Source organism: Microcebus murinus, chromosome 8, assembly GCF_040939455.1.
Source record: "Microcebus murinus isolate Inina chromosome 8, M.murinus_Inina_mat1.0, whole genome shotgun sequence".
Classification (NCBI taxonomy): domain Eukaryota; kingdom Metazoa; phylum Chordata; class Mammalia; order Primates; family Cheirogaleidae; genus Microcebus; species Microcebus murinus.
The window spans coordinates 12,156,100-12,171,734 of NC_134111.1; positions in this window are offsets into that span (position 1 = coordinate 12,156,100).

Consider the following 15,635-nt stretch of genomic DNA (forward strand, 5'->3'; position numbering starts at 1 on the left):
TGAAATGCTACCAATCCTTTTCTTCTTCTGTCTGCATGACCCACTTGACATATATATACACACTAGATATTTGCATTTTATTAATGCTTGTGATTCCTTTCTTGGGCTTAGGAAGGTATAATGGAATCATTAAGAGTCAGAGAGACCTGGGTTTTAGGCCAGATGCAGTGGCTCATGCCTATAATCCTAGCACTCTGGTAGGCCAAGGTGGGAGGATCGATTGAGCTCAGGAGTTTGAGACCAGCCTGAGCAAGAGCGAGACCCTCTCTCTACTACTACAAGCAGAAAAATTAGCTGGGCATGATAGTACACACCTGTAGTCCCAGCTACTGGAGGCTGAGGCAAAAGGATTGCTTTAGCCCAGAAGTCTGAGGTTGCTGTGGGCTATGATGACACCATTGCATTCTAGCCTGAGGCTACAGAGTGAGACTGTCTCAAAAAAAAGAGAGAGAGAGAGAGAAAGAGACAGATCTGGGTTTTAATTCCTGCTCTTCCTTTCTATCTGTGTAATCTTGAGAACATAATTTTACTTCTTTGAACCTCAGAAAACTGTATGTGATAAATGGGTATCACAAAGGGATTAAATAATAGCAAAATTAAATGAAAGAATATATGTAAAGAAATTAGTACATAGTAGCCACTCAGTACATGTTAACCCTTAGTATTATTCGTTTCCTATTCTTGTAATCGAGAACTACAACAATCTCCTCCATTCTATGCTTTGGTTCTGCATAAAACATACCAAATACCCTGGCAGGCGACTTTATAATGCCATATGTTCTTTGTGAGTCTTTGCATATGTTTTTACTTGAGTTTATCAACAGTTTTAGAAAGGTCCACTGGAGACATATTCATCCACTCTTTCTCTTCCTTTATACCCTTTCTAGCCCCCAGCTCAGGCTTGAGCTAGAAAGTCCAGAGATGCATCTTAGGTCATATAAACATACGGCTCCTGTGTTGGACAACAGAATGTCAGAGCGGAGAGTGATTATTGCCCCAAATTTCTCTCTGCAAACAACTCGAAGACACCTTCCTAGAGAGAAGCTAATGTAGAGGAATGTTGCTTGTCCAGAATGATTGCAGTGCTTGCAGGTGTATAATTAGTCACTAGTCAGTGTATAAATACTCTGTAAATTGCTTTATTTGTTAATGTGAATAGCTCTGCAGAAATACAAGGTATTATAGGAACCAGGGCTGAACATGGGAGATAAGGCATTGTGGAAAAAGAACAAGTGAGTGAGGCATCAGTGTGTGTCATGTATCCTTCTGCTGGGACGAAGCTTAGAGGTTCTCCCCCCTCGTTTTCTAAGAACACCGACTCCCCTGGGTGAATAATTTAAAGGACAAATTACCACTCTTCTGGGTACCAAAGCCAGCCATAAGCTGAAATTAAATTAAATCATAAAGCCCTACAAGAAACTGAGGGAAGAGTCAGAAATATAAAACCAAGGGAATCCAGAGCTAAGCATGAAATATTAGAGTCAGTGCAATGTCCTTGCCTTCCTGTGCTGATGAAGTGAAAAACTGAAAACCACCCTGATACAGGCTTAAAGGGCCACCATCAAATATCCATTGTTAAGTACTTGGCAGTGGCTATTGCAATGATTTCAATTCCAATGGGGTATTGGAGGGAGGTATGAGAGAGAACACTAGATCAACTTCAAGTCCTTGCACTTCAGCTAACTAGCTAGGTGACCTTGAGCTAGTCACTACCCAATCTGGGCCTTCATTTCCTTCATCTCTGGATTGAAACAGATAAAATCAGAGTTTGTCTTTTTAAGTTTTTTTTTTCCCATATCAGTTCAAAGATCATAGAGAGCTAATAAAAACATGTATAAAAATTGTCAATTAAAATACAGAAAGCTCATTATCTCTTTTCAAAGCAACAGCCATGGTACCACTATAAAAAGTTTTCTTATACTTCTTAGTAAGGGGCCAGGAGATACAGGAGCAATTTTCGAAACAGAAAACCATAAAGTTTTGCACTAAAACACTGTGTCCTCACACTGTTTCCTCCAGAGGAAAATGAATGTTTCCATGGTGACTGAGAGGGGTGGTACACGCCTATGTCCACGAGGCAAGCCCCACTTCAAATACCCAACACTGGCTTCTGAGAAAGGAACGTGGCACGCCTGTACTAAAGTAAAAATCCAAAGATCTAGTCATTCTACACCAACAGAATGAGGAAGGATTGTGAAACAATTCCTTCATTTAATCAATGCAAAGCAGGGACTTTGATAAACAGTTTGGCAAGTATTCCACTGCCAACGTGGCATGTGGTTCTGAAACAGAGTAAAAGTCTACAGAAGAAGATGTTGTTTTCTAGGGCACTGTGTCATTGGAAGGCCTGGGACACGTCCCAGGTCCAGCACATTAAGCTCAACTCTATTAACATCACAGCTAAGCCTGATCAGCAGTTTACTGCCTGACGGTATCACAGGAACAGGGAAATAAAATCCGAAAATGCAGTGGTCCCTTTTCTTGCTAGAAAGTTTGACCTCTTGGCCTACATAGGTAAAAGGCCACATTTTGGAAACACTCACCTAGCTGGTGGTGCCCAGATCTTTGGATTGCATTGGCCAGTAAAATTCCAAAAGAAGAGGGAAAAAGAGACCATCATATGAAGGCAAACTTGATGCCATTGCTTCAAAATGAAAACACCTATCATCCACTGCCACTATCATTTCATGAAAGGATGTTTTAACACTAAAACAGGGAAGGACTCTATCTCATAATAAATGACAGTGTTTTAAATTGCTTCGGTTTAGTTCTCATACTCACTGAATCACCCTTTACTCTTCTTAGTTGTCATGGGTCAGTGAAAATTTCCTCCTGGGCTGGAATAGTCCATCAACCTGCACATGAGAATCCTGCTCTTTTGTAAGATAGTCTTTGAACTAGAAAGCCTCTTCCTCCAACAATTCCAGTCTTAAATGTCCTTAAGGCCCAACTTTAAGCCCCATTTTTACTTTGAAGCTTTTCTTGATTACCTACCTGAACATGACAATCTTTCTATTCTCAAAAGTTTTGCAGCACTTATAATTTTAACAAATAACCTAGCACTTTTACTTTGTGAGAAAGGGTTTTGAAATTTAGAATGTTTTGGAGATGTTTTAATTTTTAAGTAAAAATTTTAAAGTTTTATTACCAACTTACAGAGCCACAAGCCAGACATCTCTAAAGAAAAATCCTAATTTATGAAAGAAGAAAAGTATAAAATCTAGAACAGAGATGGACCATCCATGATTCAAAATGCTTCTAAAGTTGCCTCAAATCTTTTAATGTTGACAGTATAGAATCCAATATATTTTGACCAGTAGACTAATGTGCCGAAAATACGCAAGAATTACATCAAGACAGGGTCATTAGACCTTGGATTTTAATATTGTCCCTTCCCTTCACTAAGCTAAGTAGGCATCAGAACAACCACTCCCCTACTTCTTGTTTCAAATGGTTCAATATTTTTATTTAGGTAGAATAACAGATCATTTATATTAAATAGTAGAAATTTGTCTTAGAGATCATCTAGCCTATCCCCTTGTCTAACAGACGCAGGATATCTATGGCCCAAGTAAGTGAAGTGACTTACCCCAAATCCCCAGCAGATCAGAATTAGAATTGGGAATTCTACCATGATGTCTGAGCTTGTAGGTATTTTAAGTACATTAGTCTATGTCCCCTTATCACCAGATATACAGCACACTACACATCAGCGAGGCCCCTAAGCAAGATCTGAAAGATAAGTTTCCTCCATCCTCCAGGCTCTCCTTTCTGCTTCCGTTTTGCTATTGGCTCTTTATTCTTTCCTTCTTTGGCACCCATTACCCTACCCTCTCCTCTCCCCACCCCATGCCACCACAAACCCATTGAAATCTAGGTCCTCAGGAAAGGCTATGTATGGTAAACTCGTGTACACAAGGCAAATTCCTCATGATTGTTCATGGAGTGCTTGCCATGTGCCAAACACTGTGCTGGGCTGGCCCAACGTGTGACTTCTCTCAGAGGGACTTACAACTTTGTGAGTCAGAAAGAACTATGCCAATAAATTGAATCTTTTATTCAAGGGATGAGGGAGGTTTCCTGATTCCTTGGAATCACCACGTAAAGGCAATATTTTACTTCCGAAATTGGCCAAACTCTTCAGAGTAGGAGGCCTGCCTTTGTTTTGTCCCTGCAAGACAATTGCCACAGTCCTGGATATTTAATAGTGTTTACAAATCTATACTGGCAAAGTAATAGACACTTCTTCATTTTCCTTTTTGGGGACTGTTTTTTTTCTTCCTTAACTAAAACCAAAGGCTTAACCTTGACACTTAAATGTACGTTTGACATATTTTAAACATTTTTAGATGTTATTCTCAAAACCACTCATACACAAAACTGAAAATGAAGACTCCCATCTCTGGAAAAAATTTACTAGATGACCTTCATCAATTCTCTAAACTTGTCTGGCCACAAGTTTTCACATTTGTGAAACAGAAAAATTGTTCTTAATGGAGACTGAGGTATTGGAGGGTTGGGACCACGCCTTTTAATCTTCCGTATGTTGCCACACAGAGCCTCGTCTCGGGCTCTGCCCACGCAGATGCTCGGGAAACGCTTGCTAACTGAAGGTTTTTATGATCACTGGTAGAAAGACAGCGTAAATGCAAAACACGATTTTTCCCTTGCCCCGAGTCACCCAGGAGTATCATTCTCATTCAGAGATGACCACATTTCAGAAAGTGGGTCTCATAAAACATACAATTTAATGAAGCCATCTGGGAAGATGATCGTCATATAAATGCAAGATATTGATATTATCTGGCTACTTGGGGAAATACCATGTAAATGAAGGCGCAACCCAGCTCCATAATTCAAATCTAGTATTGATGTGCAGGGTCTTTGGATAATGGACTTTGCAGATTGATATTTCTCACAAATCTCAGGCTACTTTTCTCTCCTCCTTTGCAATTTTGCTATTTTTTGCAGTAAGATTTTATTTTATTTTCTGGAAACGTCTTTCCTTTCCTTTTAACAAGAATCTGTCAGTGTTAACTGGGAATCTTGAGAGAGAAATTTTACGTCTGTGTTTATCGGTATTTTTTTGATTATCTTCTTTTGAAGCAAGAAATGATGCAAGCAGCATGATGAGCATTTCTTTCCTGCTCCAATAATTATGCAGAATGTTGTTCAGTTATTCAGCATCCCAGTTGATTCGGCTGCTTTCTTTTCTTTTGTATTCTTGCAGGAAGGTGTGTTCTACTCCTGATATTATCCTAAAGACTGTTCTGAATGAAGCCACCCAGTGATCTCTACTCCTCTTTAACAAATGTTACCTCCTTTCTCTGAGAGACAATTGCTAAAACAATACCAAGTTCAGTCATGCCAGCAATCACACAATGATTACATCCAGCAGGCTTTGGCACTCTGCATCTTTTATGTAGTCTGGGAGAGGGATGGAGCATTTCCTCTTCAATGAAGTCTGTCTCTGCTGAAGAAATTACCACTGGCATTGAGACAGCAACTGCCCCCACTGAGGGAGCCAATGTTCTTCTGGGTTCCTCACCATCTCTGCAGGAACAAACGAGATCCAATCTTTAGGCTTTTCTTCCTGAAACACTGAGTGCATTTGGCCCTTGGCTATCCCCAATCTCCCCATCACTGCACATTAACCAAATGATATATGAATATGGTCAATCTCCACATTCTGCCCGGAGGTTGGTGAAGTTAATGGACATTGTCTCTGTGTGTGTATGTTGGGTCTGTGTTCATTTAGAGAGGGTGTATAGCAGGGGTAGAGGTGCAGAGGCAGAGACATCGCTCCACGTGCTGTGCCCAGCTGATGGGTGGGCAGGATAGATGGGGAGCTGGCAATATATCCTTGTCTTTAATCGTTTTCATAGTCACTGAAGAAACTCCCTCTCCCGCTGCTCATCTTCTTGCATCCCTAAGTTAAAGTCTAAAAGCAAATGTGGCCAGAGCTGAGGGCCAAGACACCTGCATGCCTTGTACCTCAGGGGGATGTTTGCATACTGAAAAGCAAGGTAAGTCAGCCCTCTTTCTCACTGGGCTCTGCCAGGCCTGTCACTGCCCATCTCTGACGGGAAAGGAATATTCTGGAGTTTCAGGCTAATGATGCTGATGAGAAGCCTAGAGTCTTGGCAGCCATATAAACAAGCTCATTTAGTGAATGCTATGGGCCAGAGATGGTGCTAGGTACAGGTTAGTGATGTCACCAAGATGACAGAACAGGAGATATAGCATTCATCTCTCCCCTGCCCCCCTAGAAACAAACAAGTACAGTTGGCCCTTGAACAACCTGGGGGTTAGGGGCACCGACCCCCTGCACAGCCCAAAATCCATATGTATTTTTGACTCCCCCAAAACTTAACTACTAATAGCCTACTGTTGATTGGAAGCCTTACCAATAACATAAAGTCAATTAACACATATATTGTATGTTACATGTATTAAATACTGTATTCTTATAATAAGCAAAGCTAGTGAAATGAAAATGTTATTACGAAAATCATAAGGAAAAGAGATTTACTATTCATGAAGTGGAAGTAGGTCATCATAAAGGTCTTCGTCCTCATCATCTTCATGTTGAATAGGCTGAAGAGGAGGAGGAAGAGGAGGGATTGGTCTTGCTGTTTTAGGGATGGCAGAGGTGGAAGAAAAATCTGCATATTAGTAGACTCACATAGTTCAAACCCAAGTCCTTCAAAGGTCAGCTGTATAGACAGCTTTCCACAAACCACGATAGCCTTAGGAGGGCTCACGGGCCCATTTAAGAATCTGCAGTGGACAGGCATGGTGGCTCAAGCCTGTAACACCAGCACTCTGGGAGACCAAGGTGGAGGATTGCTTGTGCCCAGGAGTGTGAGACCAGCCTGGGCAACATAGTGAGACTCAGTATCTGCACAAAATTTAAAATCTAGCTGGGAATGATAGTGCATGGCTATATCTGAGAGGCTGAGGTGAGAGGATCACTTGAGCCTGGGAGTTCAAGGCTGCAATGAGACCCTGTCTCAAAAAAGAAAAAAAAAAAAAAACCCAAAGTACAGTTTGTGCCTTCACAGAGTTCTCAGTCCATAGTAGATTTTATATAGAGACTCATAGTAGATTTTATGTATACAATCTTTTAATATTCTCAATATTATTCCTAATTTTAAGAGTCTCCAAAGTTTTTTTTCCATGTTGCAAAACATGAAACTAAATTACAAAGGTGATGAAAAAAATGATCTGAACATTTCTGGAGATTTGAATTTTTAATTATAGAAATAGCAAGGAGAAAAATGATCCCATCCAAATAGCTGACTAATATATCAACAACCAGGATGTTGAGAAAAACAACAGATTTATTACAAATAAAAAAACCTACATACTGGGGAAAATTTTTCAATTTCTCATGAAACATTAGACAATTAGGGAACCAAACATTTATTTTTAAAAGGTATCTTTATATAGAGAAATTAGTCTTTCAGATAACCATATTTTCCTAGCTGACTTCTAGGCATTCAGAGCTAGGGAACCACAATGTGGGAAGTCAAATATGTGAAGACAATCTTTTCCTTGAGTTACGATATTGTGAAAGGATGAGGTTTTGCACATGGAAAAATTAGAGGGATACTGATTCACATTGTGAAATACTTTTAAAATATTTTGCCTAATATCTGAAGATTCTATGGAGGAAAATGATCTATGACTATAACCACAAGGTAAAAAATTGGGTTTAGAGGATTTTGCAGTTAATTGGAGGCGGGGAGGGGTGGACATAGTGACAAAAGACTTGAGGTTAGGAACCTGGGAAGAGCTGATAAAGTGCTTTTCTGTACAAACAAAAAGAAAAATCCTTTTTAACCATTTTCCCTCTAGTGATTTTCTGTAAGCATCAAAGTATTAGCCTGATACAGGGCTTCATGCTCTGTCATTAAAGTATTTAGGAAATTTTGAGTCAAATATAGATTCATTTCCAAAAAAAGGAAATGGAAATTGATTTTTAAAACTTTGTCTTCATAGCAAAACATTCAGGCTGTATGGGAAACAATAGAAAGAAAGACAAAAATCCCCCATAATCCTGTTGCACAGAGATAATCATTATTAACATTTTGGCGTATTCTCTTCCAGAGATTTTTCTGTGTACTTATACATACATGTGAACACACTTTTTTTTTATAAAAATGGAACCGCACTAGGCATATTGCTATTTAATGCATTTTTTACTTAGTAATATATCATTTTGTAAATCAATAATATAGATATATATATAAATTAGTGTAGTGAGTAGAATAGTATCTCCCAAACTTCATGTCCACCTAGAACCTAAGAACACAATCACTTCATAAATGAATAATGAATACAGATGTCTACAAGATTTTTGATCACATACCTCATCAGTAAGAAAAAAAATTGACCATGTAGACCCAATATGCATTTATTTATAAATTAAAAATGTATGCTATTGCACCACTATACACACATTATAAAACAATCTCAAAAATAGAAATTTCAAAAGGATAAGGTAACATTTTTGAAGTTTTGGCATTTTTTTCGCACACCCTGGAGGATCATCTTGAATATCCCCCACCCTGGGGTTCTCACATCTCACTTTAAAGATTCCTGATGATACAATATTCTCAACTACAAGATGTTATAGGGATGAGATGGGTTCCAGAATTTGCTAACCATGCAAATGCACATGGATTCAACCAGTAAAATATTTCTGGAAGATGCAAGAATCTGTCTGGTACAGATTGCTCGTTGGTACCCACTTGCTCATTTGTAAAGATTCTGTTCTAAGGTTATTCCTGCATGAAACTTCTCCTGACATTTCCAGGTAGAACTGACAGCTGCCTCCCCTGGATTCCCCTGTCCCTACACAGACAACTAGCCAAACATTTATAACACTTGATTATATTTATTGGTTTCTGCGTCTCTCTCCCCATCTGGATTATCAGCCTCTCCAAGGCAGAGACCATGTCATATTATTCATTAATTATCTAGTACTTGTTATGTGGAAGGTCCTTAATACTTAACTAAGTGAATAAGTTGACAGAACTGGGTAGCAATACAGTGCATAAAAATTAGGATGTCCCAGAAGGACACAGAAGAACAAAAAGTAAATGCTGTGAGACACTACCTAGAGCCTCTTTGACATACAATTATGTTTAATTAGATTGTAATGTCTGACTTATTTGTGGCAAGATTCACAGAATCTCCCAGCGAATTCTCCAGATACAACAAGGAAATTCATGGTTGCTTCGCTCCTCTGCACAGCTCTTCCTCCACTCTACAGAGGAGCGGAGTTAGCCCTGGACCTGGGATGTTTATGCACTCGCTAATCATGCATTTGTTTTCCCTCTAAGCTCAGTCCTGCCTGCCAAGAATAGCTCAAGATGGCAATCATTTTCAGTCAAACAAAGGCTCCAGAAGGAAATAGAAAAAGGGAACAAAGCCAGGAGTTTAACATCAATAATGGCAAAGAAAAAAAAGAAGAAAATAAGTTTAAATACCCTTCTCATTTTTTTGCTCTCCTATCTCAGCATTTTAGTACTCTTATTCACCTGCTATTGCTTGGTATACTAGGGATGGGTGGAATAGGCAGCTACAATAAATAAGGAGGTTTGATTCTACCCTTTGATTATCTCCCTCAAGAGCCATTTGAGTTTTTAAATTTCTCTCTCATTCTCCTTACCCTCTGTGTGCTGTGTGTCTTTCATGTTAACTTGAAGCCATAACTAGTAACTGTTAGCAATATTTATTTCCACACCTGTTTCCCTAAATCATTGTTTTCCAAAATGAATTCCATGAGATGTTCATAGATACTCCATGTGGTCAACCGCTGAAAAAATGTATGGTTATACAAGTTTAAAAAGATTTCTTTGCAACAGAAATTCACATGCCCTTTAATTTACCAATGTATCTTGTCAATCTCCAAGAGGAAGTATAGTTTACACCACAGAATCTTATTTTCTGGAATAATCTGGCCAGACTACTATTCTGATTTATACACTTTAAGAAATGCCACCCTTTTGACTTAAGTGTTTGGCTTAAATTGGGAGCTGTTGTCATCAGAGACACAGACATTCAGAACTACCTCAGTCACTTGGCTCCTGATGATTATTGGCAGCTCTTGACAATGTGGAGAAAATATCACAAAGAAATTCGCCCCAATACTCATACTACTCTAATTTCATTACTCCTCTGGGCTGACATCTCTGTACTCTGGAGCCTGCAGTGCCAATCCTGCAGAAAGAGAGAAAGGCTAGAAGAATAGGTGGGTGGAAAGGCAAAAGCAACTAAGCCTGGCACCATGGTTTGAGGAATATACAGCTCAGGACCTGACTTGCGCATAAATCTCAAATACAATGTCCTTCCCTTTTGGGGTGTGATATGGTTTGGATGTTTTTCCCCTCCAAATCTCATGTTGAAGTTTGATCCCAGGTGTTGAATGAGGGGCCTGGTAGGAGGTGTTTGGGTCATGGGATGGATCCTTCATGAATGGCTTGATGCTCTCCCCACATTAATGAGTGGGTTCTCATTTTATTAGTTCACACGAGAGCTGGTTGTTTAAAGGAGCCTGGCACCCCCTCCTCCCTTTCCTGCTCCCTCTCTCACCAAGTGACACGCCTGCTCCCCCTTCACTGTCCACCTTGATTGGAAGTTCCCTGAAACCCTCACCAGAAGCAGATGCCGGTGTTGTGCTTCTTGTCAACCTTGAAGAACTGTGAGCCAAATAAACCTCTTTTCTTTATAAATTACCCAGCCTCAGATATTTTCTTTACAGCAATGCAAATGGACTAATACAGGGTGCTTTCATGGACAGGCCCATCTTGTTCCATCTTTAATCCCACCCACCTCCACAACAGAGCTTCCTATTATATAATAGGTAGCTCTTGTTTACACTGTGCTTCCACCAAAAACATCCCCCCTCAACCTAGTTCCTACACAGTCTTCAATCTCCTGCCACTTCATAAAGACTTCTCTTTCCACCCACTGGAACACTTCCTCATTTTTCTAAATACCCATAGTATTTAATGTCTATACCAGGATTCAGGAAATTAGGATCCTCTAGTCAAATGCAGCCTGTCATCTATTTTTGTAAAGACAATTTATTGGAACACAGCCATGCCTATGCATTTACATATCATCTGTGGCTGCTTCTTCACTACAGTGCCAGATCTGACAAGTGGAGACAGAATGTATACATGCAAGCCTAAAATATTTACTTTCTGTCATTTACAAAGAAAGTTTGCTGAACTCTGGTCTATACCATTCCTTTAGTACTTCATCAGATGTAGGTGCTTCATGTTGATGCTTGACATCCCTGTATGTTTTCTCAATGAATTTTAAGCCCACTGAGAGCAGGGCCATGATTTGTACTTTGTTGAATTATTTCTAATACCTAACACAGGATATGTTATCAATAAATTAGCTAATTGATTGATTTTCTTTTACTGATTTTTTTTTGATAAAAAGCATAATTTACCTAAAATTCTCTATCAGATGGTCCTGGTGCTAAAAAGGAGAAAGTAGAAGATCTCCTGTTGTCTTCATACCACTTTAGTCTACTGGTTGGAGATGGGAAGTGGTCACAGGCTGTTTGCATTGGTTAGCTTCAGATTTTCTCTGACAGTAAAATAAACCTCAAAGGGACAGCAATGTACACTCATGTGTTACTTAACGACAGGGTATGTTCTGGAAAATGTGTCATTAGATGATTTCATCATTGTGTGAACATCACAAAGTGTACTTCCACAGACCGCGATGGTATAGCCTGCTACACACCTAGACTCTGTGGCATAGCCTATGGCTCGTAGGCTACAAACCTGTCCAGCATGCAGCTCTACTGAACACTGTAGGCAACTGTGACACAATGGTAAGTATCTGTGTATCCAAACATATGTAAACATAGAAAAAGCACAGTAAAATTGCCGTAAAAATATTACAAATGGTACACCAATGTAGGGCACTTATCATGAATGGGGCTCACAGGACAGGAATTTGCTCTCAGTCCCTAAATGAACAGTGAGCGAATGTGAAAGGCTAGGACCCTACTGTACACTACTGTAGACTTTATAAACACTGTACACTTAGTTAGGCTACACTACATTTATAAAAAAATTTCTTTCTTCACTAATAAATTAACCTTAGCTTACCGTAACATTTTTACTTTGTAAACTCTTTAAATTCTTTTAAACTTTTGACTCTTTTATAACAGCTTTAAAACACAATGTACAACTGTACAAGAATATTTTTTTTCTTTGTATCACTATTCTATCACCTTTTTTCTACTTTTAAATTTTTTTCTTTTACTTTTTAAATTTGTTAAGAACTAAGACACAAACATACACATGAGTCTAGGCCTACACAGGGTCAGGATCTCCAATGTCTCTGTCTTCTATCTCCACAACTTGTCCCACTGGAAGGCCTTCGGGGGCAATAACACACTTGGAGTTGTCATCACCTATGACAACAGTGCCTTCTTCTGGAATACCTACTAAAGGACCTGCCTGAGGCTGCTATACAGGTAACTTTTGTTTGTAAGTAGAAGGAGTACCCTTTAAAATAATGATAAAAAGTGTAGTATAGTAAATACATAAATAGCAACATAGCTGTTTATTATTATTATCAAGTATTATGTACTGTACATAATTGTAGGTGCTAGACTTTTATACGACTGGCAGCACAGCAGGTGGTTCACATCAGCATCCTCACAAACACATGAGTAATGCATTGCACCATGATGTCACAACCAATAGTTTTTCGGCTCCATCATAATCTATGGGACCATTGTTGTATATGCGGTTCATTGTTGACCAATATGTTGTTATGAGGCTCATGACTATATTTCTCCATGGTAGCTTAAGAAATATTATCCTTTTATACACAAATTATGTAACCTTAATATTTCCCCCATATACCATATAGTACACTGATTGCAAATGCCCCCAAACAGTTGCAACCTATCCCTCACATACACTCACTACTAAGGGGCTCTGTGTATACTAGCAGACAGAATGTGGACTTGCAAAAATTGATTGACATGTTTCTCCAATGACCACCACACCAGTTCCTCCTAAGGGCCACTTGGAGTCCTGGTCTGGGTTGAACAAGCGGCCTGGCTAAGACCTATTGCTCCCGGCAGGACTGCTTGGCAATGGCTTGTCATTGTGATACAAGAGGTTGCTTACATAAATAAGCTTCTAATGGATCAGACTACTGGAGGGACCAGAAGCTCTCTGCAAGGCCATGTTATCTATTCTAAAGACCTCTCCAGAGAATATTTGTCAGGGCAAATGAAAATCCTAAGCTAAAAGTGCTAAAAGAAGCCTCTTTTCAAGTCAACAAAGAAATCCTCCTCTTTATAAACAGCTTTTTAACACTCAGGTGGAGTTAAATAGGCCACTCGAAATGCTTAGTTTGTTCAGTGCCAAGGAGTGAGTCCTAATGTGTGTGGGGTTGGCAAATGCATGTCTGCATTTTCATGGCTCCACGTGGTTGTATGTGCTGGGCTGAATTACAGTTTGCATAAAGCCACTCACAATTTGTTCTACCCACAAAGAAAATTGCCTCAAAAGAAAAAAAAAAAAAAAAAAAAAGGAAAGGCAACATTTTCAGACTCTCCTGCAGCAGGTCACCAGCTCCACCACTTCCCTCAGGCTGAGTCATCGTTATTTCTGAATAAATGTGAGCCTTGGCTTGGGGCTGGATGCGATGGGATCCTCCCCCGGCCTGGCCCTCATTGGTGGCCCAAGCAGCAAGATTCTGATTTTTTTCTATGGTGAAATTACAGAAGTAGATATGTTCAAATCTATAGAAAGTAGCCTTTTATAATACTAACAGTTTCCTGTAGTTATAATTTTCATGGTGCCTACTGGTTGAGAGATGAGAAGACTTATTCATGGAATTTACACTCTGGTGGTTTGATAAATATATAACATGTTGGAAAGGAGTTTCGTGGAAGAGTAAACGTTATTCATCAGGGCTTTAGTTTCTCTTATATTTGCTTTCGGCTGAGCAATATTATAAGTTGTTTGTTTGATTTTTATTTATTTGGCTTGCTTTCTAGATCCTTTACCTAATCTAATCCAAATAAGAACAGTACTTAAGCAACTCTAAATATGGCATAGGAGGAAATGTGTATATCCTTTTCTTTATATTATCTTTTGTTCACACACTGAGGGCTACAGAAGGCAAAATGTGGTGAGGTGCTATTTTACAGCATGGTTAATGCTTATCAGTAATTTTTCCCTCTGACCTCCTGCCTCAGACAATTAATTTTCTTGAACTGCTCACACACTGGCAGAACATGGAGGGGGGAATAATGTTGGTACTAGTGAATATAATCTTGGAAGAAAAGCTGGGCAATTATTCAAAGACCTAATCTTATCTCTTGTTTCATTTTTATATCACAAGTCTACATTCAAAAGTATTAGATACCCTGTTCCTCTGTCCCACACCTTCAAACCTCGGTAAATAAATGCTGCTAAGTGCCACCAGGAGTGAAAGAGCTTGTAATGAGAAGTGTGAGGAGATATGTGCTCCATTCATCATTCTGTTCAGTCCAATATTGAGGCTCTTGTTATCAGCAGGATTCGTGGCGATGTCATCACGGCTGGCATAAATCTTCTGTCAGTGTGGGTCGGACTGACGCCCTATTAAAACTCTGCTTTCACCTAATCACAGGATGACCTTTCGATGTCTTTAATTAACCTCTGACCTGAACCATGCCAATGTCTTGTTGGTAGGTAAATCTATGGCATGACATTTGCTTATGACACTACATTTGTCTTGGTTTAATCATCATACCTTTCAGATTATGGCTTGAATGAAATACAGTTGGGATCCCTGTTAATAGCCGGATTAATTTTTAAAAGGTTAGAACATAATATTTTCCTCTGAGCTCCCAGTGGTATCTTTGCAGACATTTCCCCCTAGGGAATTGGGGCCCCCCATTAAAGCAAATCCAGGTGAGCCTTCAATCTTACCAATAATGTAATCTTTTCTACCCAAGTTATTCCTTCTGAGTAGCCTGGGGAGCCAGAAGCATTCTAGGTCCTGTGACCAACCAGAGGACAAAAGCTTTAAAATGCAATCTATCTTCACTTGTCCAAGGCAATAGAATGCAGCAGTGGCATGGAATTAAAAGAAATACAGAGGGAGGGAGGGGGAGAGGAGCATACTTTCATCTCACTTTGGGAATGTGCTTTTCTACTCTACAGTATGTGTGTGCTTCGGGTTCCTAGAGTTTTTTGGATAATAAAATATCCTTCATATCTCATTTCTCCACTAGGAGGAGGAAACCAGTTGGTAGACTCCTATCTGAATCAGTAAACATTACAAATGTAAGATATTTATAAAGAAATATACTTTCCTTTCATACAAATATAGTTAGATTCGTTGAAGTGGTTACTATTAATAATTTATTTAAATTGACTAATTTGTTAAAAATGGCAGATTGTGGCTGGGCACAGTGGCTCATGCCTATAATCCTATCACTCTCAGAGCCGAGGCAGGAGGATGGCTTGAGCTCACGAGTTTGAGACCAGCTTGAGCAAGAGGAAGACCCCATCTCTACTAAAAATAGAAAAATAAGCCGGACGTCGTGGCACATTCCTATAGTCCCAGCTACTTGGGAGGCTGAGGCA